The sequence below is a fragment of the Rhodnius prolixus genome, unplaced genomic scaffold, assembly GCF_049639745.1.
Source record: "Rhodnius prolixus isolate KJV_2025 unplaced genomic scaffold, Rpr scaffold_6, whole genome shotgun sequence".
Taxonomy (NCBI): Eukaryota; Metazoa; Arthropoda; class Insecta; order Hemiptera; family Reduviidae; genus Rhodnius; species Rhodnius prolixus.
In genome coordinates, this window is record NW_027411634.1 from 13,035,635 (window position 1) to 13,061,057 (window position 25,423).

The following is a 25,423-nucleotide window of genomic DNA, read 5'->3' on the forward strand; positions in this document are numbered from 1 at the left end:
TGTGGCTGTGTCATGGACACGGCCGTGTGTTGTACGTGAATACGTTTACGTAACGGGTTATATTTTTTTATATAAAATATTTTTATTTATGTATTTAGAATGAAATCAAATTTGTCCTTATTTAACGACGTTGATGAAATTAAACTCATTGAGCCGCGATTTAGAGCCCAACAGTGGTGCGATACAGTCCGTTGTCGATGTAGAAGCGATTTCATCATCAACTTGCATAATTTCAACCGCCCCAGCTGCAGATGTACTGACACCGCTCGGCCACATTAATTCTTTTACGTTCCCGGCATAGCTTGACTCGGTCATATGGTGTTTTATTATTACCATTCGATTGTTCTTGAGAAGCCCTTTCCAACCGAACCGAGAATGGAGGAATAGATGGCGAGTTTCATCGAAGGGCAGAACCATATTCAGCTTCGTCCCCGACGCTGTCGGAGGTAGAAGACTGGTTCCTACGGATATGCCATATGCGGTTGCGCGACTGGTCACGGGGCATGGTATATTGCGCGCTAAAATATTTGAAATTGGCATAGCAACAGATCCATATTGCGCGTGCGGGGAGCCGGAGACGGCGGAGCACGTTATCTTACGATGTGACCTATATGATGATTTGCGCTCTGTTATGTGGCGAAAGATGGAGTTCCCGTTCAGCGTGGCCGGGGACGTTTTCCCCCTGTTATTAGAGAACACTTCTGCGTATACGGCCTTCCGCGATTTTGCGCGGGCAGCCTTTGATAGGCGGATGGCCTCGGTGGTGGGCGAGTGATGTTTTTGAAGGATTGTTGTTGTGTGTGTGGCTGCGGGGTTATGTGTGGGGTGTCTATGAGTGTGTGGTTGCATTTTATCTATCTATTTATATTGTTAATTGTTGATATTTTATTCTTTTTATCTTGTTTTTGGCGATTGTTTGATTTTATTTGTTGTTTTGACGGGATTTGGGTGTTCTGCTGTGGGCCTTTAAATTTATGAACCTTGTAACGGTGAAGTGTGAGCGTGGGGCGGGTGTGACCTAGCACCCAGGGACCGCCTAATAATAATAATAAAAGAAATAATAAACAAAAAAAAAAGAAAAAAAAAAAGCTTTTTCCAACCGTATACGATCTCTGTATTTGGTTTTGGCTTTTCGACGCGTATAGGCCGACATTATATATTTTTGATATTTTTTTATTCTAACACTTTATTATATTCACTGTCACCATTTTACACTAATGTTTTATATACAATCGATAGATTGTGACGACAGCTGACGATTAAAACTTAAACGAACATCGTAGCTTCTCTGAGTTAAAAGTTATACTAATTGCAAATCTCGATACGCAACAAAATGATCTCAAAATGGCGGCGCTTCCCCCTCCACCGCGCGCGATGCGTCACAGTCCTCGCTTATAGTAATGAATTCTTTGATCCTTTAGCTATCCAGTGGTCTAATTTAATTTTGGATGTAGACGATAGATTCGAAACTATAATGCCAACCTGTATCCTCCCATTTTGTTATCAAGTTTTTTGGATTGCCTCCATATGATAGCAAATTTAAAGACGTATTCACGTCAAAAAGAAAATGGGGTTTATGTTTGTGGACAATTTATGGCATTGATGGCAAATATTTAAGTGCAAGGGCATCTAGAACGCATTAATAAAAACTTGTTATCCCCTATACTCCGCATAACTCAACCTAATTGTTCTAGATATCCTAATATTTATTCATCATTATATACATTTAAAGTTGTTCAAATCAAAGAACAAAAAAAAAGAAAAATCTACCCAAAAGATACAAAAAATCTCCTTAACAAAAACTTACAGTTTAAAAAGTTAAGTATAATGGTTTATTAAACGACAAAAGGTACATAAATCAGATGGTACCCAACATTTCATTCAATACTTCCGTCGTAATTTCGAAAAACTTATGTTTTATTCAAATTTTATAACAATAATATTACTGAATTAAATTATTATAAAAATATTGTAAAGTTTTTCCCAAAATAAAAAAAACTTTACTTACACAACTAGTGCCTGCCACTAGTTATTTTAATAATATGGGTTTGATTAAATAATAAAACTCGCTAAAGTTTGTAAGTAATAACCTGATTTATTAACACGTTAACATTACTCACATTAACATTTACAAGCAACTAACGCTATTCATTACAGTCACCATTTACAACAGTCACAACAGTTTACTGTTACTTACTCACTTCGTAACGCCACAAAACTGTTCCCCGACTGACCACTGGTCCGCACTGCACCGAATTGCACTAGTCTCAGCTGCACTAACACAGCTCTACTCATCAACTGACTAATTGCCCAACTAGCTACCACTGAAGCACTCCGCAACACTGACTCTCTCAACACTAACTCCGAACTTGACTAAAACTCTCTAAAACTTGATTGAAACTCGATTAACACTGACTTGAAAACTAGATTGAAAACTGACTTCTCCAGCTGTGTCTGCCTCCTTTTAACTGCGTGCCTCCCTCCAACTGGGACTGCCCTCCTCCAACTCTCTGAGCATAAGTTTCCACGCCCTCCTGATGTTCATTGGCTGGAGAAAACATACTGCCACCACCTCAGCTGTGAGCCGCCTCCTCCCATTCTCCGTCTCTCTCCAACTCCGTCTGTCTCCCTCTCACCTGTCAATCACAGGCTGGGAAACACATATGCCACCACCCCAACTGAGGCCTTTCTCTTAGCTGGCTTTTACACAGGTCACTAACTCCTTGAACAATCTAGCCCTTTCCTTTCTAGTTCAATAAAGACCGGCCCTTTTGTCTACACAGTGGTGGCCTGTTACCGGCTTTAGTCGCTTAACCCCTAGAACAATCTAGGCCTTTCTTTTCTGCCACAAGTAGATACCGCCCCTTTTGTTTATGCAGTGGCGGCCTGTTACTGACTTTGGTCGTTCAACCTCTAGAACAATCTAGGCCTTTCTTTTCTGCCACAAGTAGATACCGCCCCTTTTGTTTATGCAGTGGCGGCCTGTTACTGACTTTGGTCGTTCAACCTCTAGAACAATCTAGGCCTTTCTTCTCCGCCCAGGTCAACTTCGTTACAATATTGATTATTTTAGAAGAATTAGAATTTATTAGATATCACATTGTACTGGCCATTTTCAAAATAATTCTTTTGTAGCATCCATTTAACTTATTATTAATGTAGGTACATTACTTATTTGATATAGGTACAGTTATTTGATTAAGAAAACGTCTTTATTACTCAATTATGGGTAATCTTGTGTTTGAATGGAAGTTTGGAGATACAATTAAAAAAGAGCATATGTACTTAGGCAGGTTATTTTGGATTGAAATGGCTGATGTAGCGAAATTTAGATGGCTGGATCAACTGATATTTGTATCTTTTTAATATCGAAATCAATTATATTTTCAGTACTATGTTTCATAAAAATGTTATTGCGTGAATTGTTGTAAGATTTTTTTTAATTGAACGTAAATTTGACCAGTTGATAAAACTGATCAATAATCTAAATATAAAGATGCCGTTTTGCTAACAATCCAGTCGAACGACAAATAGAAGCCTAAGCCTTCTAGTCCTGATGATTAATAACAACCTTAGTCTCCTTCTGGTAATCCCTAGGCGAGTACACCTATATATCAAGAAGTGATTAACCAGTTCGATCTTCAGCAGCCTACCATTACTAACTCAATATTTAACTGACATTGTCCTCTTCATACATAAACATCGTTCTCAATCTTCTTTTAATTAGTCAGTAATGACTTTTCTCGATAGTTCTATTACAATTCTATAGAATCATTGAAATTCTCTTATTAATCATGTTTATAACAAAGTTAGTGAAATTAGATACGTTCAAGATGGAACAATCCATCACAGCTTTTTTATTGAAGGATAGGTTGTCCAGATAACATCGTATATTGGGAGCAACATCGTCTGGGCTAATGTTAGACAAAAAGTTTCATTTAGAATTGGGATAATAGCAATAAGTTTGTTTCTTTAGAGTTGTCTTTTTGTTGTTTTAGAAAAGATCTTGAGCTAGTACTTAAAATTCAATAACATGGCGACTTAAGTCCAAACTTGGGCAAGGCTGTAGATAATTTGAAACTTAACCAACTGGTAAAAGTGTTCCGCTGAATTTAATGAATGGTTAAGGCAAGCTATTTATTCTTGCCTACTTCTCATCCAACTTCGCTTTGTAGAAAATTATAAGAGATTCTAGAATAGAGACTTATAGAGACAAATCACAAGTTGTCGTCCTAACTTGAAAAATGCCTTCGCATCTTTAAATCAGTATCAAGTGTCTAAGCATAAATGAAAAAATTATCAATAAATGAAAATAAGACGATGCATAATTACGCATGTTCTCGTTAAATAGTTCCGTACATAACCGTGTGAGTAATGAACCCTGGTGTCACCATTAATAATAGGCTAACATAGCATATGACATTTGCGGACGACGTCTTGATCATAGCTAGATCTAAAGCGGCCCTAGGAGGAGCCTTTTTAGGAGCTTAGAGGTGGCAGGTATGAAATGTGGACTGGAAATCAACGAGGAAAAAATAAAAATACGAGATGTGCCTATTAAATAACGAGACTATTGCTGTAAAACATTTTATTTTAAATTTATACATATTTAGTTATTATCACCTTCAATATACACCACTCCCCTATCCCTACAATGCTCCATGTGAATTTACCATTGTTCGAAACAGTGCTGGAAGTCTTTTTTCTGTGAGCTCCTGCATGACACGTGCCGCTTTTTCTTTCACAGCTTCAACGGACTGAAATCATGTTCCTTTTAAATGCAGATTTGACTTTAGGGAACAGACAAAAGTTATGTGGGGTCAAGTCAGGCGAATAAGGCGGATAGCCTAAAACTGGGATGTTGTACTTGGCTAGAAACGGTCTTGACAGACAATGCGGTGTGAGCCGGCGCGTTGTCTTGATGGAGACGATCCATGACTTGTTCTTTCACAAATCGGGCCGTTTTTCCTTACTCTTTCACGGAGTTAAGCAAGCACCTCACGGTAGTAATGTTGATTAATTATAATCGATATTTTCATCCGTTTTGGACGTGGAAGGGCGACCTGGGGTGGTCATCATCTCCGACGTCTTCTCGGCCATCTTGGAAACGCTTGAACCACTCAAAAACTCGCGCACGTGATTATCATTCATCGCCATAAACTTCTTTTAATAAAAGATAAATTTCAGTATCATGTTTTCGGCAAAACGAAACTAACACCTCTTACACAAACGACGGTTTCGGTCAGACAGATTTCTCTACAAACACGTGAGACGCTGCAATCGAAAGAGAAGGCTTTACGCTGCACAGCTATCAGTCGTTAGGATTTGGCGCGTGCATAGTTCTTCTATAGCAGCATCAGTCTGCTTATTTAATAGCCACACCTAACCTTGAGAAACCAAAGAGAAAGAAATGCTCAGATACAAAGAAAGTATCACAATTTTCCAGTTTGCGCCAGCTTCAAGTACCTAGGGTCACTAGTAACAGATAAAAATTATATATGCGCAGATATCAAGTCAAGAATAGCGTCAGGCAATAGATGCCTATTTGCGTTACAAAAGATACTGCGCTTTAAACAATTATCTACGAAAGCTAAATTAATAATAGTCTCTATAAGACTATGATCTGACCGACAGTCACAAAAGCCAGTGAAACCTGGGTGCTGACAAAGGAAAGTGAAAGCATCCTCGGGATCTGGGAAAGGAAAGTTTTCTGCTCGAGTTAGGAAATAGGGAATGGCGAACACGAAGCAACTCCAGAATTAAAACAACTGTTCTGGGAATCGGACATAGTTACGCATACAAGAGAGGAAGAATGTGATGGCTAGATCATGTAGAACGAATGCCCGGTGAAAGGCTGCCAAAGAAAATGTTATATGGTAAGCCTGGAGGCGCAAGTACGCGAGAACGTCCACGGCTGAGATGACTGAACGATGTCGAGGAGGATCCCCGTGAATTAGGTAACAGAAAATGGCGCCTCAAGGGCCCAGGATCATGGAGGAGTGGGGCAGACTTGTTGGGGAGGCCTAGGGTCCCAGTAATGGGCTGTTGACCCGTTAAGTAAATAAGTAAGTGAGTAATGTTTGAGTAATATTTAACTGTTATCGCTTTAGAAGGAACCTGGGTAGCAGGAGATGGGTATCTCCTCTCTCAAAATTATCCTTTATCGAAGTTTCGGAAAAAATTTATCGGTAAAAGTTGTACATTTATGTTTCATTAAATAAAATTTCAGAAGCTGTTAGCGAAAAAATCTTTAGAACAAAAAAGAAAGAGACTAATGCGTTAAAACTACTTCTTTTCGGATTCAAGGGACTTCTAAACTGATATTCTCGATACAGACTCAAAATCAGACATCTGTACATACGATTATATACCTTCTCCTATTCTACCAAATAATATTAAAACTACATCAATTTTACAAAATGTCTGAACGTGATATCGCAAAAAATAAAACAATTTAATTTAAAATCTGTCGCTTCAACAACTTTAAATCAACATATGCATCAAGTTCACTTAAGTACATGAAATTTAATAAAAGTAATATCAAAACTCATTCAGCACTTTTATAATCTGCATGTTACAAAATTGACATGCGAACAAATATTATTGTTGCAATTTTATCCTGTACAGCTTATTGTGATGAGAATAGAGAAGATTAAAAATAATCTAAACGCAATAATTGTAATTATTATCAAAAATAATCACCCTTTATATTGGTTGACGAGAAAAACAAAGTAACATAACCTTCCTATATAATTTTTCAAATATTCTCTTTAAAAGATTAAATATGCTCACATAAGACTCTACCAATTTGTCGATGGGTGCTTATTGAATAAAAGTAATGCTCAGAAATGGTAATGTGCCTGAAAAAGAGCAAAACTATGAAGGCTCTTTACTAAAAACGTTTTTCTACGACCTTAACATTCTAACCTCAAACTTCTCTTACACTCCCAGTTCTTAATTTTAGAAATAAATAGAAGTCATAAAAATTAAACAACATCATAAATGTGTTTTTCTTCAACGTAAAAACTGTACAACTGAAACTTTTTATTTATAAGCATTTTGGACATTATTTAGTGAACTTACTGTCTAAGAACCTGAAAAGTAGAAGGAATGGAACGTAATAAAAAAAAAACAATGACGTGTCAAACGCTTCCTGAGAAAAGCAAGGTTAAAGAAGTAAGGAGAGACTGCTAAAGAAATTAACCAATTTATGGTAGGAATCCATCTTTGTAAACAAACATTACTCGCTCGAAATAAAACTTAAGTGGGAAACTAGAAAGGAACTTAGTGTAGCGCCAGTGTTTGTTCTTTCTCGAGTGTTTTGAACACTCAGAACTGTGTACAACCCAAATATACCTTAGATTAGATTAGTCTTAGGTACCAGTCATTTGTCTCGACTGTTCAAAAACAAATACTAAAATTCTGAAGTTCAGATTCCCAAGAATTACTCTAAAACTTGTTCTCAAGTATCTATTCCACTAATTTTCCAACTCAGAACGTGTGAATCATAATTAATTCGAATCAATGACGTTTATGAAGATTTTATTGTAGTTCAAATTAATTTTCATTTTGCTTTATCCATTGATACTCAAATATCAATTTTCACCATTTTAGTTTTTAACAATCATTATTTAATAAAACGGAAATAAAAAATATAGAAGTAATAAAACACAATAGTAAAAAAGTACAATAGGGAGGTGCCTAGCTAAAATTGCTACAAAAATCGTTCGAACTATTCAAACAAGGAAGTGGGAAAGAATTGTGGCAAATTTTTAGTTTCTTGACTACAATTGTTTGTGCAACATATTTTAACGACATAATGAAGTTTTTTTTCATCAAAGTTAATTAATAATAATTCAAAACTAATCAATTTTTGGAGAAGGAACAAAAAGAAAATAACCATTTTATTTTTGAATTATTATTAATTAACTTTGATAAAAAAAAAACCTCCATTATGTCATTAAAATAAGTTGCACAAACAAAATTGCAGTCGACTACTGCGTTTTATTGCTACTGTATTTTTTCACTTCCGTTTTATTAAATAATAATTGTGAAAAACTAAAATGGTTACTTTTCTTTTTGTTCCTTCTCCAAAACTTGACATTTGAGTAAATTAGTAATGAAAAGTCGGTTACGCAAAATCCCAGTTTTCTGCATTTACACCCCTCTGTTCGGGGTAGGGTTTTATTAAAAACCAAAAAAATCCATGTGGTCTTGAAGCTCAATAAATGCGCAACTTTTTCTGCAATTAGGTGATTCCTTGATTCATTAACCATTGAGAAAATGCAGTTGAAAATTTTAACAAAAATCATCGAGAACGAAATTTTTAGACATTCAAGTAAAAATTTCATTGCTATAAGAATCGTTTTGAGGCTCTGTACCAAGCAGATTTATAGGAAATTTAATGCTCTTTCGTTTGGAATAAGCAGATTTGTTGTAGGATAAAGGATAGAAAAGTTACAGCCGTTTTTATAGTGGAAAACGCGAATATCAACGGAAAAGTTAAAAATGCAAATATCTTGGGACACAATTGAGAATCGGGCCAAAGTGAAGAGAATATTTTTTGTTACATTTGAGCTGTTGAATCACCTCCCCAAGTTTCGACCACTCCTCCGTATACACCCTGTAGATAAAAAAAAAAGTATACAATCATGCCAAATTTTCAATAAAAGAAAAACCCGATTTGTGGAATTTCTCAGAGCCCTAAAGTGAGGTTTTTATAAAATTTTGTGAGCCCTAACTCTAACTTGAGGCATCATCAATTAGTTAGATTGCAATATTGCGAGGTTGAGAATATGCAAAACTGACAGTTAAAGATGAAGAAAGATCCATTAATTTCTTTCTTATTATTTGAGCCATTTATTAATTGTCCAAGGAGTTGAAAACTTTTAACTGAAATGATACAACAGTTTTATTTCCTAGCATTATTTTTGTAAAAACGCTTTATTGTTTATCTCTCTCTCTCTCATCGTTGTGCTTCATAAGTTGTTGTTGAGCGCTTCATTAAGCGCTAAACATGGTTGAGTGGGCGACTAAATTGTCTGCAGAAAGAAAAGCTGTAAGCTTATAATGGATTACAATTTCCTACACAATACGTGATATGGTTATAAATAATATGTTTTTCAAGTATTTGGTCGATAAAAATAAAACTTATCACTGTCTACTGATTTTATTTGTTTGTAGCTTGCTTGGCTAACAAACTACGCGCTCTATTTCTGTATTTACAAACATGATTAATTTAGTTAGAAATAGTTACTAGATAGGTAATAGTTCTTTTATTCACATTACATACAAAATATTACATGAAATATATCAGCTTAAACTCTTACCTTTTACCAGTATATATATCAATTTGTCATTTGTACAACATTTGGGAAAATTGTACAATAATTTTGTAGACCTTAAATGGTGTATGAAGAGCAGGTGCAGAGATACTACTCTGCGGTAGCAATACAGTACATCCGATGGTGATCTTCAGATCTCAAGGAAGCGATTCAATGGACGTGGTGGATCGTCAGAAGAGGCAAGAGAGTGTAAAATGATTAGAATAATTAGAAAGAGCAGTATTCTAGACTAGAATTACGTATTCGTTAAGATTAATCAAGATTGCAAATTTATTAGCTTAAATAAAAGTACTTAAATAATTAGATAGTTTGTTCAAACAAATCTTGAAAATTAAAATAATTCTATTTGAGCTTCCAAGGAGAAGATTTTAGCCATAGAACTTCACTGACCACTAGAACTTCGGCACTTATAACTTTTGATTACACAATCGAAGGAGTAAGAAGCACAAAGAGAAAGATACACAATGTCCACTAAGAAAAAGATCTTGTTAGCAAACCTAACATTACAACTTACGCCATCTTTGATAATTCATACTTTCCCTCCTATTTGTAATAAATGGTGTGTCCTAATATTTCATTCGTTTTGATACTAAACATATAGCAACGATTTAAGTTTGTAATTGGTAAAATTGACTTAGTTTTAAACGATAGTAAACTCTCTCACTTTAGAATCAGGGCCAGCGCAATTGATAGAAATGTGTACAACATTTTACATTAGTGTTTAATCGTCCATGCAAAGTGCAAACTACTCACCCCCCCACTCAAACACACGCCAAATCTAAGCTGTTTATTCGTTCTGACGACTGCTACATGTAGTTTACAAACATTTACAAACGTAAACAGAATGATGTTTACTTTATACTACTGATGTTTACACAACTTCTTCTCCAGAAATGAATTATTTTACTGTATTTGAAGAACAAAATTTATTGATAAAAAAATCAATCAAACTTTACTCCAATAGTAAAATAAGGTAGGTATTTAAAATCACTTATTTTTTTAAAAAAATATATCCCGAGAATTCTGTTTTTAAAATATTTATTTATTTATGAAAAAGTTATACTTTCAAAGTTCAGAAAATACTGCAAATAAAAAAATGCTGAAAAACTGAAATTTCAGACCAGTAAAAAGTTAATAGACTCCTTTAACTATCTTAATCTAAATTAAACTATGCCCAAATTCTCAGTCAAATTAAGTTTGTTTTCAATCAGTTAAAAATGTCTCCGTTAAACAGTAGTCGTATCTGAAATTGAAACTACCTGAAAATAGTTTTATTACATAATAATGTAATTAACAAAAGTTATTAATAGTTCATTATTAAACAAATATACAAGTCGCTTAGTGGTCAAGTCCTGGACAGATCCAACTCGGCAATTGCTTAAACTTTGCAGTATTAAACATACGCAGTTTTTCAAAGAATTGACTTAAATTACCTTTTTATTTTGCGACATTATAACACTTAGCAAATTGTCATAAGTCGGTCAACTCTCTAAAATTTTGGATCGGAGGGGTTTCTTATTTTTAAGTAGAAAAGCGTAGCAGCGACGACACTTTCTAATCGGCATGGCGGTGTTGTTTAATCAACGCTTCCATTCTTTCGCATCTCACGTCTTGGGGCGGCTGATTATTTTAATCAACCTAGGTTGATTTTGATTACCTAGTTATGAAAAACCCTTTTTTTTCTCGCTCGATCTCTCTGGAAATAAAACAATTTGATCTTCAAGTACGGTAGCGAAATCTGGGTGTCCCATGACGCAAGTGTAAAGTTCCTCGGGGCTTTGGGTAAGTAAATAACTCTGAAAGATAGTCGGGGTGAAATCCAAATTGGATAAGAACCGGATATAGTCGCTCAAGTTTATGAAGAGATGGTTGGTATACGTGCAGAAGTAGCGTGGGAAACAGTAACTAGGAAAGATACGCAAAACCAGGTGAAGCAACTCCTGGATGGAGTATCTCCGTCGAGGAGAAAGTGGCCCAACACCGCAGGTCGCGAAGGAAGTAAAAAATTTATTGTCGAGGCTTAGGTCCTACTGTAAGCAGTGAGTAAGCCGTTCAATTTTTATTCTATGAGGCATTTTTACATCACTAAAAACATGCTTCTTTAAAGAAAATGTAAGTAATATTTTTTCATCTTGGAACTTCTTTAATTTTATTTTAGCACTTAGTGTTCATTAGTTATAAAATTTAATAAAAATATCCTTTAAAAAAGTCTTAATGAATAGAAGAACCACAGCCCATCACATAAGGTAATTCAATATTCTGTAGTGGCCTACATATAAAACATCAAAGCAAGACTTCATTAAAGAAAATAACTAAATTATACACTTTTCTTTTGCCAGACATTAACAAGTTTTGCGTAATTAAAATCTTATTTATTCACGCCTACAATTTTATTGCGATCTTATTCTTTACTGGTTTGTCTGATATCTTGCTGAAATTGTTAAAACGATTTTAACAGGTTACATGAACAAGTCACAAGTATCGTTTGTTGGTATTAAGTTGTAAATCTTTTGTTTGTGGATAGTTCTTTATTCTAGAAGGAGAGTTTGCAAGGCGTTTTGTTTAACTCATAACAGTCTGCGATAAAGAAAATTCGACACTATAACCTTACAATTTCCGAGAAAGTTAACTTCAGTTAATCTGCTTTTGATTACAGAACTACAGGAATCTGTTTGATCAAAACATGGAGATTTGTTTACATGAAATGATGATAAATAAATATAAAAAAGAAGCTAGAAAGAAGTAAATTTGATTAGCTACATTTCTTTACTCGTAGTCACGTAGACTTATGTACACAGACAAACGGTGCAAATCAAGATTCCTAATAAAAGGTCACAGGAAATAAATTAAAGAAGTTGTTAGTAGGATTTCCTGTGCCTTTAGAATTATATACAACAACTTCTCTCCTTAACTAACTCCTTACTTCCGGAAGAAGTCAATAAGAGAGAGAGAGAGAACTTCCTCCGTGTGGCCAGTTCTCTTGAACTGGACAGAACATGTTGTTGATTTTATACTCACCAGCTGATACTAATTGAATTATTTCTGTTACTTCCCCCACCTCTTCTTTATCTTTGCACCAGATCTTCATTGATTTTATCACTATGTCTAAACAAGTTACAATCTTCCAATCTTCTACTCAAACATTGTAGCACGCGCTAGTTAGCAGTGAATACAAAATTAAGTATAAAACTGTTTACACCTATTTAACCTGTTTATAAATAGACAATAAAATTTAACCTCTTATGCTATACTTTCTAGAATGGCTACCTCAATCAGGAATCACTGTTTAATTCAAGTTGTGGCCCAATGTTACAACACAATAGACTGAATTGATGATTAAAATTTAGAAATAAATCTAAAATCTCGTTTAGACCAAACGAAATATAGCCTAAGGCAGGGATGGCGAATCTTTTTGAGACGTGGGTCAAATTTTTATTTTTTAGTACTAGCTAAATGGGTCACTAATGCCCATTTGCATAAGAGTTAAGTTTAAAAATTTGAAACTGAATATTTTTAAAACTAAACATCTTTAAAATTCAGTTGGCTTAACGGGTAAAACGGGACGAAACAAGTGCTATGGAAGTCTCTTTTTACAAACATAACTGAACAAAACCTTACAAAAGTGTGTTTTATCTGAAGAAAACTCTAAATATAGTTATTTGCTTTGGGTTGTCGATTTTTATAACAAACAAAATATGAGTAAAATTATACATTTTATTTGATATTTTGTAAACACTTTTTGTTTTATTTCAAATACTACAAATGTCGTCATTTGCGTTTTAGAACTGTAATGATCAAACTAAAGGTTATAGATAGCATTTAAATAGCTTTTGTGTCAATGCATGGTTGAAAAAAATACAGATAGAATATAAATTATCCACACAATTAGGAAAATCTAAATCAACCCGCGTAAACAAACAAATGGTTGCCTAGCAATTGTGGGTCAGTGAAAAAGCTTGCGTGGGTCAGTGTCTGATCCGCGGGTCATAGGTTCGCCATCACTGGCCTAAAGCATTGGTAAGAAATGTATTCAAATAAACAGTATTCGTATGGTTGTTCCCAGAACGTTCTCGTAGCGAATATTCTTGTGAAAAGGCCTTTTATATTAAAGTTCAGATTCTAACTTGTACGAGACTTATTTAAATCTTGATAACATTTTACTGGATGCAAACCCGAAAATTACGTAAGCTTAGTCACATTTCTCCTACAAAACTAACTTAAAGATCATTCCTAAGATCAGAAACCCACAAACGTGTTATTTACATATATTTCGAGCTACTTTCAAGATGATTATAAAAACACGCCGTTGCAACAATAACCTGTACCATGTCTTCATGAGACGAGAACAGAAAAATATTTTGTAGTTAAACAGATGTATGCATGAGTATTTGCTGGTAGAATATACTAATAAACTACCAAACACTGTTTAAAACCACAGAAAATAGTTCTTGCTCTTGCTCTATATTCTAGTTCGTTTGGAGTGAGCATAACTTTAAAATAAAAAAAAAGACTTTCTTTGACTGCTATTCCCTAAGTTTGAACTCTCAAATTTACTTTAAACTTCTCAAATTTAAGTCACATTAAATTGTTACCAACATTGTAAAGGTTTTTGGAAAACCGTACATAACACTGATAGGTTACTTTGTATTGAAACCTACCTTTTCATTTTCCATTTTCAAAGAAACCTCAAAAACTTTAACAATCTGTTGCAAGAGAGTATTGAGGTTGAGGAATTTTCTTTGAACTCAATTTCAGCAACCAATAAGCCCTCTTTGAAAAAGAACACAAGAGATGTTGTGGTACTTTTTTTTTAGTTTAAGTTGTGGTTGATAGAATCCTTTTAGAGAAATAGAATTGATTTTATTATGATTTCCAGTATTACATGACTAATCCCACAATGAGTAATTACATCTATTATCGTAATTTATCAAGTACCGGAAAATTTTGCACCCAAATAAAAATATATAATTATCAATTAATCGAAATAAAATTTTACGACTGCGATTTCTGAAGAGTTAAGTGACAAGATAAGAGCTTGGATGACAGTTGATATATTTGAAAATAATTAAACAATATAACTAAACAAATTTAACAAAGTTTTGAAATTTTTAACTAGATTTTTTTGTTAAAAAAAAAAGATAGCTTCTTAAATAAATATTATTACTTATTTATTATGCGAGATATGGCAGACCACGAATTCAAGTAGTGCTCATAGAGCGAATATGGACAAAGGAATCGGAAACACTACTCTTGATCGTTCAATATTTATTTATGCATCCGTTTCAATAATTTAGAAATTATGTATATAAAAATACATTGCAATCAGAGTTGGGCAAAAATTTAATCAATCAAAAAACAACTGAATTAAACCGAAATTTAATTTTAATCATGATTAAAATTAAAAAATTTAATTGGCCAAAATTAGTTGATTAAAATTAAATTCACTTTTAATTTAATCGGAATTTAATCAATTAAAATTTTTAATCATAACTAAAAATTAAGATTAAAATTAAAATTAAATAATCATAATTTTAATTGATTGAATTAAATTCCAAATTTAGTTTTAATCACTTTGGAAGATTAAATTTGGCCACAATTTTACAGAATTTCATGACCCAAAAAATTTTCAATCCTTTATATCTTCTACATTTTTAGATCTGTGCACAAAATAACTATAGTTTATAATTGAGAAAAACAAAGTGTACAAGAGAACAAAATTCCATACCAATACGTGGTTCACAGTGGGAGATATAGAACGGCCATAATTTTACAGAATTTCATGACCCAAAAAATTTTCAATCCTTTATATCTTCTACATTTTTAGATCTGTGCACAAAATAACTATAGTTTATAATTGAGAAAAACAAAATGTACAAGAGGACAAATTTCCATACCAATACGTGGTTCACAGTGGGAGATATAGAACGGCCATAATTTTACAGAATTTCATGACCCAAAAAATTTTCAATCCTTTATATCTTCTATATTTTTAGATCTGTACACAAAATAACTATGGCTTATAATTGAGAAAAACAAAGTGTACAAAACAAAATTCCGTACCAATACGTGGTTCACAGTGGGAGATATAGAACGGCCACAATTTTACAGAATTTCATGACCCAAAAAATTTTCAATCCTTTATATCTTCTACATTTATAGATCTGTACACAAAATAACTATAGTTTATAATTGAGAAAAACAAAGTGTACAAGAGAACAAAATTCCATACCAATACGTGGTTCACAGTAGGAGATATAGAACGGCCACAATTTTACAGAATTTCATGACCCAAAAAATTCTCAATCCTTTATATCATCTACATTCTTAGATCTGTGCACAAAATAACTATGGTTTATAATTGAGAAATACAAAGTGTACAAGAGAACAAAATTCCATACCAATACGTGGTTCACAGTGGGAGATATAGAACGGCCATAATTTTACAGAATTTCATGACCCAAAAAATTTTCAATCCTTTATATCTTCTATATTTTTAGATCTGTGCACAAAATAACTATGGCTTATAATTGAGAAAAACAAAGTGTACAAAACAAAATTCCGTACCAATACGTGGTTCACAGTGGGAGATATAGAACGGCCACAATTTTACAGAATTTCATGACCCAAAAAATTTTCAATCCTTTATATCTTCTACATTTATAGATCTGTACACAAAATAACTATAGTTTATAATTGAGAAAAACAAAGTGTACAAGAGAACAAAATTCCATACCAATACGTGGTTCACAGTAGGAGATATAGAACGGCCACAATTTTACAGAATTTCATGACCCAAAAAATTTTCAATCCTTTATATCTTCTACATTTTTAGATCTGTGCACAAAATAACTATGGTTTATAATTGAGAAATACAAAGTGTACAAGAGAACAAAATTCCATACCAATACGTGGTTCACAGTGGGAGATATAGAACGGCCACAATTTTACAGAATTTCATGACCCAAAAAATATTCAATCTTTATATCTTCTACATTCTTAGATCTGTGCACAAAATAACTATAGTTTATAATTGAGAAAAACAAAGTGTACAAGAGAACAAATTTCCATACCAATACGTGGTTCACAGTGGGAGATATAGAACGGCTACAATTTTACAGAATTTTATGACCCAAAAAATTTTCAATCCTTTATATCTTCTACATTTTTAGATCTGTGCACAAAATAACTATAGTTTATAATTGAGAAAAACAAAGTGTACAAGAGAACAAAATTCCATACCAATACGTGGTTCACAGTGGGAGATATAGAACGGCCATAATTTTGCAGAATTTCATGACCCAAAAAATTTTCAATCCTTTATATCTTCTACATTCTTAGATCTGTGCACAAAATAACTATAGTTTATAATTGAGAAAAACAAAGTGTACAAGAGAACAAAATTCCATACCAATACGCGGTTCACAGTGGGAGATATAGAACGGCCATAATTTTGCAGAATTTCATGACCCAAAAAATTTTCAATCCTTTATATCTTCTACATTTTTAGATCTGTGCACAAAATAACTATGGCTTATAATTGAGAAAAACAAAGTGTACAAGAGAACAAATTTCCATACCAATACGTGGTTCACAGTGGGAGATATAGAACGGCCACAATTTTACAGAATTTCATGACCCAAAAAATTTTCAATCCTTTATATCTTCTACATTTTTAGATCTGTACACAAAATAACTATAGTTTATAATTGAGAAAAACAAAGTGTACAAGAGAACAAAATTCCATACCAATACGTGGTTCACAGTGGGAGATATAGAACGGCCACAATTTTACAGAATTTCATGACCCAAAAAATTTTCAATCCTTTATATCTTCTACATTTATAGATCTGTACACAAAATAACTATAGTTTATAATTGAGAAAAACAAAGTGTACAAGAGAACAAAATTCCATACCAATACGTGGTTCACAGTAGGAGATATAGAACGGCCACAATTTTACAGAATTTCATGACCCAAAAAATTTTCAATCCTTTATATCTTCTACATTTTTAGATCTGTGCACAAAATAACTATGGTTTATAATTGAGAAATACAAAGTGTACAAGAGAACAAAATTCCATACCAATACGTGGTTCACAGTGGGAGATATAGAACGGCCACAATTTTACAGAATTTCATGACCCAAAAAATATTCAATCTTTATATCTTCTACATTCTTAGATCTGTGCACAAAATAACTATAGTTTATAATTGAGAAAAACAAAGTGTACAAGAGAACAAATTTCCATACCAATACGTGGTTCACAGTGGGAGATATAGAACGGCTACAATTTTACAGAATTTTATGACCCAAAAAATTTTCAATCCTTTATATCTTCTACATTTTTAGATCTGTGCACAAAATAACTATAGTTTATAATTGAGAAAAACAAAGTGTACAAGAGAACAAAATTCCATACCAATACGTGGTTCACAGTGGGAGATATAGAACGGCCATAATTTTGCAGAATTTCATGACCCAAAAAATTTTCAATCCTTTATATCTTCTACATTCTTAGATCTGTGCACAAAATAACTATAGTTTATAATTGAGAAAAACAAAGTGTACAAGAGAACAAAATTCCATACCAATACGCGGTTCACAGTGGGAGATATAGAACGGCCATAATTTTGCAGAATTTCATGACCCAAAAAATTTTCAATCCTTTATATCTTCTACATTTTTAGATCTGTGCACAAAATAACTATGGCTTATAATTGAGAAAAACAAAGTGTACAAGAGAACAAATTTCCATACCAATACGTGGTTCACAGTGGGAGATATAGAACGGCCACAATTTTACAGAATTTCATGACCCAAAAAATTTTCAATCCTTTATATCTTCTACATTTTTAGATCTGTACACAAAATAACTATAGTTTATAATTGAGAAAAACAAAGTGTACAAGAGAACAAAATTCCATACCAATACGTGGTTCACAGTGGGAGATATAGAACGGCCACAATTTTACAGAATTTCATGACCCAAAAAATTTTCAATCCTTTATATCTTCTACATTTTTAGATCTGTACACAAAATAACTATAGTTTATAATTGAGAAAAACAAAGTGTACAAGAGAACAAAATTCCATACCAATACGTGGTTCACAGTGGGAGATATACAACGGCCACAATTTTACAGAATTTCATGACCCAATAAATTTTCAATCCTTTATATCTTCTACATTTTTAGATCTGTGCACAAAATAACTATGGTTTATAATTGAGAAAAACAAAGTGTACAAGGGAACAAATTTCCATACCAATACGTAGTTCACAGTGGGAGATATAGAACGGCCACAATTTTGCAGAATTTCATGACCCAAAAAATTCTCAATCCTTTATATCTTCTACATTCTTAGATCTGTGCACAAAATAACTATAGTTTATAATTGAGAAAAACAAAGTGTACAAGAGAACAAAATTCCATACCAATACGTGGTTCACAGTGGGAGATATAGAACGGCCATAATTTTACAGAATTTCATGACCCAAAAAATTTTCAATCCTTTATATCTTCTACATTTTTAGATCTGTGCACAAAATAACTATGGTTTATAATTGAGAAAAACAAAATGTACTAGAGGACAAATTTCCATACCAATACGTGGTTCACAGTGGGAGATATAGAAAGGCCACAATTTTACAGAATTTCATGACCCAAAAAATTCTCAATCCTTTATATCATCTACATTCTTAGATCTGTGCACAAAATAACTATAGTTTATAATTGAGAAAAACAAAGTGTACAAGAGAACAAATTTCCATACCAATACGTGGTTCACAGTGGGAGATATAGAACGGCTACAATTTTACAGAATTTTATGACCCAAAAAATTTTCAATCCTTTATATCTTCTACATTTTTAGATCTGTGCACAAAATAACTATAGTTTATAATTGAGAAAAACAAAGTGTACAAGAGAACAAAATTCCATACCAATACGTGGTTCACAGTGGGAGATATAGAACGGCCATAATTTTGCAGAATTTCATGACCCAAACAATTCTCAATCCTTTTTATCATCTACATTCTTAGATCTGTGCACAAAATAACTATAGTTTATAATTGAGAAAAACAAAGTGTACAAGAGAACAAAATTCCATACCAATACGTGGTTCACAGTGGGAGATATAGAACGGCCATAATTTTACAGAATTTCATGACCCAAAAAATTTTCAATCCTTTATATCTTCTATATTTTTAGATCTGTGCACAAAATAACTATGGCTTATAATTGAGAAAAACAAAGTGTACAAGAGAACAAAATTCCATACCAATACGTGGTTCACAGTAGGAGATACAGAACGGCCACAATTTTACAGAATTTCATGACCCAAAAAATTTTCAATCCTTTATATCTTCTACATTTTTAGATCTGTGCACAAAATAACTATGGTTTATAATTGAGAAAAACAAAGTGTACAAGAGAACAAATTTCCATACCAATACGTGGTTCACAGTGGGAGATATAGAAAGGCCACAATTTTGCAGAATTTCATGACCCAAAAAATTCTCAATCCTTTATATCATCTACATTCTTAGATCTGTGCACAAAATAACTATAGTTTACAATTGAGAAAAACAAAGTGTACAAGAGAACAAAATTCCATACCAATACGTGGTTCACAGTGGGAGATATAGAACGGCCATAATTTTACAGAATTTCATGACCCAAAAAATTTTCAATCCTTTATATCTTCTATATTTTTAGATCTGTGCACAAAATACCTATGGCTTATAATTGAGAAAAACAAAGTGTACAAGAGAACAAAATTCCATACCAATACGTGGTTCACAGTAGGAGATATAGAACGGCCACAATTTTACAGAATTTCATGACCCAAAAAATTTTCAATCCTTTATATCTTCTACATTTTTAGATCTGTGCACAAAATAACTATGGTTTATAATTGAGAAATACAAAGTGTACAAGAGAACAAAATTCCATACCAATACGTGGTTCACAGTGGGAGATATAGAACGGCCACAATTTTACAGAATTTCATGACCCAAAAAATATTCAATCTTTATATCTTCTACATTTTTAGATCTGTGCACAAAATAACTATAGTTTATAATTGAGAAAAACAAAGTGTACAAGAGAACAAAATTCCATACCAATACGCGGTTCACAGTGGGAGATATAGAACGGCCATAATTTTGCAGAATTTCATGACCCAAAAAATTTTCAATCCTTTATATCTTCTACATTTTTAGATCTGTGCACAAAATAACTATGGCTTATAATTGAGAAAAACAAAGTGTACAAGAGAACAAATTTCCATACCAATACGTGGTTCACAGTGGGAGATATAGAACGGCCACAATTTTACAGAATTTCATGACCCAAAAAATTTTCAATCCTTTATATCTTCTACATTTTTAGATCTGTACACAAAATAACTATAGTTTATAATTGAGAAAAACAAAGTGTACAAGAGAACAAAATTCCATACCAATACGTGGTTCACAGTGGGAGATATAGAACGGCCACAATTTTACAGAATTTCATGACCCAATAAATTTTCAATCCTTTATATCTTCTACATTTTTAGATCTGTGCACAAAATAACTATGGTTTATAATTGAAAAAAACAAAGTGTACAAGAGAACAAATTTCCATACCAATACGTGGTTCACAGTGGGAGATATAGAAAGGCCACAATTTTGCAGAATTTCATGACCCAAAAAATTCTCAATCCTTTATATCTTCTACATTCTTAGATCTGTGCACAAAATAACTATAGTTTATAATTGAGAAAAACAAAGTGTACAAGAGAACAAAATTCCATACCAATACGTGGTTCACAGTGGGAAATATAGAACGGCCACAATTTTACAGAATTTCATGACCCAAAAAATATTCAATCTTTATATCTTCTACATTTTTAGATCTGTGCACAAAATAACTATGGTTTATAATTGAGAAAAACAAAGTGTACAAGGGAACAAATTTCCATACCAATACGTAGTTCACAGTGGGAGATATAGAACGGCCACAATTTTACAGAATTTCATGACCCAAAAAATTTTCAATCCTTTATATCTTCTATATTTTTAGATCTGTGCACAAAATAACTATAGTTTATAATTGAGAAAAACAAAGTGTACAAGAGAACAAAATTCCATACCAATACGTGGTTCACAGTGGGAGATATAGAACGGCCATAATTTTACAGAATTTCATGACCCAAAAAATTTTCAATCCTTTATATCTTCTACATTTTTAGATCTGTGCACAAAATAACTATGGTTTATAATTGAGAAAAACAAAATGTACAAGAGGACAAATTTCCATACCAATACGTGGTTCACAGTGGGAGATATAGAAAGGCCACAATTTTACAGAATTTCATGACCCAAAAAATTCTCAATCCTTTATATCATCTACATTCTTAGATCTGTGCACAAAATAACTATAGTTTATAATTGAGAAAAACAAAGTGTACATGAGAACAAAATTCCATACCAATACGTGGTTCACAGTGAGAGATATAGAAAGGCCACAATTTTACAGAATTTCATGACCCAAAAAATTCTCAATCCTTTATATCATCTACATTCTTAGATCTGTGCACAAAATAACTATAGTTTATAATTGAGAAAAACAAAGTGTACAAGAGAACAAAATTCCATACCAATACGTGGTTCACAGTGGGAGATATAGAAAGGCCACAATTTTACAGAATTTCATGACCCAAAAAATTCTCAATCCTTTATATCATCTACATTCTTAGATCTGTGCACAAAATAACTATAGTTTATAATTGAGAAAAACAAAGTGTACAAGAGAACAAATTTCCATACCAATACGTGGTTCACAGTGGGAGATATAGAAAGGCCACAATTTTGCAGAATTTCATGACCCAAAAAATTCTCAATCCTTTATATCATCTACATTCTTAGATCTGTGCACAAAATAACTATAGTTTATAATTGAGAAAAACAAAGTGTACAAGAGAACAAAATTCCATACCAATACGTGGTTCACAGTGGGAGATATAGAACGGCCATAATTTTACAGAATTTCATGACCCAAAAAATTTTCAATCCTTTATATCTTCTACATTTTTAGATCTGTGCACAAAATAACTATGGTTTATAATTGAGAAAAACAAAATGTACAAGAGGACAAATTTCCATACCAATACCTGGTTCACAGTGGGAGATATAGAAAGGCCACAATTTTACAGAATTTCATGACCCAAAAAATTTTCAATCCTTTATATCTTCTACATTTTTAGATCTGTGCACAAAATAACTATGGTTTATAATTGAGAAAAACAAAGTGTACAAGGGAACAAATTTCCATACCAATACGTAGTTCACAGTGGGAGATATAGAACGGCCACAATTTTATAGAATTTCATGACCCAAAAAATTTTCAATCCTTTATATCTTCTATATTTTTAGATCTGTGCACAAAATAACTATAGTTTATAATTGAGAAAAACAAAGTGTACAAGAGAACAAAATTCCATACCAATACGTGGTTCACAGTGGGAGATATAGAACGGCCATAATTTTACAGAATTTCATGACCCAAAAAATTTTCAATCCTTTATATCTTCTACATTTTTAGATCTGTGCACAAAATAACTATGGTTTATAATTGAGAAAAGCAAAATGTACAAGAGGACAAATTTCCATACCAATACGTAGTTCACAGTGGGAGATATAGAACGGCCACAATTTTACAGAATTTCATGACCCAAAAAATTTTCAATCCTTTATATCTTCTATATTTTTAGATCTGTGCACAAAATAACTATAGTTTATAATTGAGAAAACCAAAGTGTACAAGAGAACAAAATTCCATACCAATACGTGGTTCACAGTGGGAGATATAGAACGGCCATAATTTTACAGAATTTCATGACCCAAAAAATTTTCAATCCTTTATATCTTCTACATTTTTAGATCTGTGCACAAAATAACTATGGTTTATAATTGAGAAAAACAAAATGTACAAGAGGACAAATTTCCATACCAATACGTGGTTCACAGTGGGAGATATAGAAAGGCCACAATTTTACAGAATTTCATGACCCAAAAAATTCTCAATCCTTTATATCATCTACATTCTTAGATCTGTGCACAAAATAACTATAGTTTATAATTGAGAAAAACAAAGTGTACATGAGAACAAAATTCCATACCAATACGTGGTTCACAGTGAGAGATATAGAAAGGCCACAATTTTACAGAATTTCATGACCCAAAAAATTCTCAATCCTTTATATCATCTACATTCTTAGATCTGTGCACAAAATAACTATAGTTTATAATTGAGAAAAACAAAGTGTACAAGAGAACAAAATTCCATACCAATACGTGGTTCACAGTGGGAGATATAGAAAGGCCACAATTTTACAGAATTTCATGACCCAAAAAATTCTCAATCCTTTATATCATCTACATTCTTAGATCTGTGCACAAAATAACTATAGTTTATAATTGAGAAAAACAAAGTGTACAAGAGAACAAATTTCCATACCAATACGTGGTTCACAGTGGGAGATATAGAAAGGCCACAATTTTGCAGAATTTCATGACCCAAAAAATTCTCAATCCTTTATATCATCTACATTCTTAGATCTGTGCACAAAATAACTATAGTTTATAATTGAGAAAAACAAAGTGTACAAGAGAACAAAATTCCATACCAATACGTGGTTCACAGTGGGAGATATAGAACGGCCATAATTTTACAGAATTTCATGACCCAAAAAATTTTCAATCCTTTATATCTTCTACATTTTTAGATCTGTGCACAAAATAACTATGGTTTATAATTGAGAAAAACAAAATGTACAAGAGGACAAATTTCCATACCAATACCTGGTTCACAGTGGGAGATATAGAAAGGCCACAATTTTACAGAATTTCATGACCCAAAAAATTTTCAATCCTTTATATCTTCTACATTTTTAGATCTGTGCACAAAATAACTATGGTTTATAATTGAGAAAAACAAAGTGTACAAGGGAACAAATTTCCATACCAATACGTAGTTCACAGTGGGAGATATAGAACGGCCACAATTTTACAGAATTTCATGACCCAAAAAATTTTCAATCCTTTATATCTTCTATATTTTTAGATCTGTGCACAAAATAACTATAGTTTATAATTGAGAAAAACAAAGTGTACAAGAGAACAAAATTCCATACCAATACGTGGTTCACAGTGGGAGATATAGAACGGCCATAATTTTACAGAATTTCATGACCCAAAAAATTTTCAATCCTTTATATCTTCTACATTTTTAGATCTGTGCACAAAATAACTATGGTTTATAATTGAGAAAAGCAAAATGTACAAGAGGACAAATTTCCATACCAATACGTGGTTCACAGTGGGAGATATAGAAAGGCCACAATTTTACAGAATTTCATGACCCAAAAAATTCTGAATCCTTTATATCTTCTACACTTTTAGATCTGTGCACAAAATAACTATAGTTTATAATTGAGAAAAACAAAGTGAAATTTTCATAAACTTAAATTACTTTTCTTTAACTTTTTTTTTTTTTAAATGAAAAACATCAGCCAACTATAGTACTAATTTAGCAACTGTATTTGTAGAACTGTCAAAAACAATTGTAAATTAACTGGGAGAAAAATTAATTTTATAATTAATTAAAAAAGTGAATGATGTTTCCAGTGAATTGCTCTTTTATATTTTAAATATGTGTACGAACAAAAATTGAAAGTGATTTAATTACTTTAGTTGGCTGTGTGGAAAGAGCCGATGTCAACAAAACACAAATGAAAACCAGATGTGACCACATAACACGACTTTCATTTACTGCAAAGTGCTAATTCATACATTTTTAAAAACTCAGAATGTTTAAAGCACATTTAATGTAATCCAGGCCATTAAACAGTACATTTGATTGAGTAAAAAAAAAACAACTTTTAATCTGACCCTTTTACTCCTCAAAATGCTTGAATCCATAAAATCCACTCTAAAAAAAAGGCTTCGAAAAAGTTTCAGAAAAGTTGAAATTGTATTTGAAATTTCCAATGAGGACTAAATTTCTATAATTTAGCATGTTAGCAATATTTTAC

At 32.7% G+C, this 25,423-nt stretch overlaps 1 protein-coding gene across 1 annotated transcript in view; it reads right to left on the reverse strand.

Moving 5' to 3' along the window:
- LOC141460030 (uncharacterized) overlaps positions 1-25,423 on the reverse strand; it is a 58,898-nt gene that overhangs the window by 721 nt on the left and 32,754 nt on the right. The gene's annotated exons all lie outside the window — the stretch shown is intronic.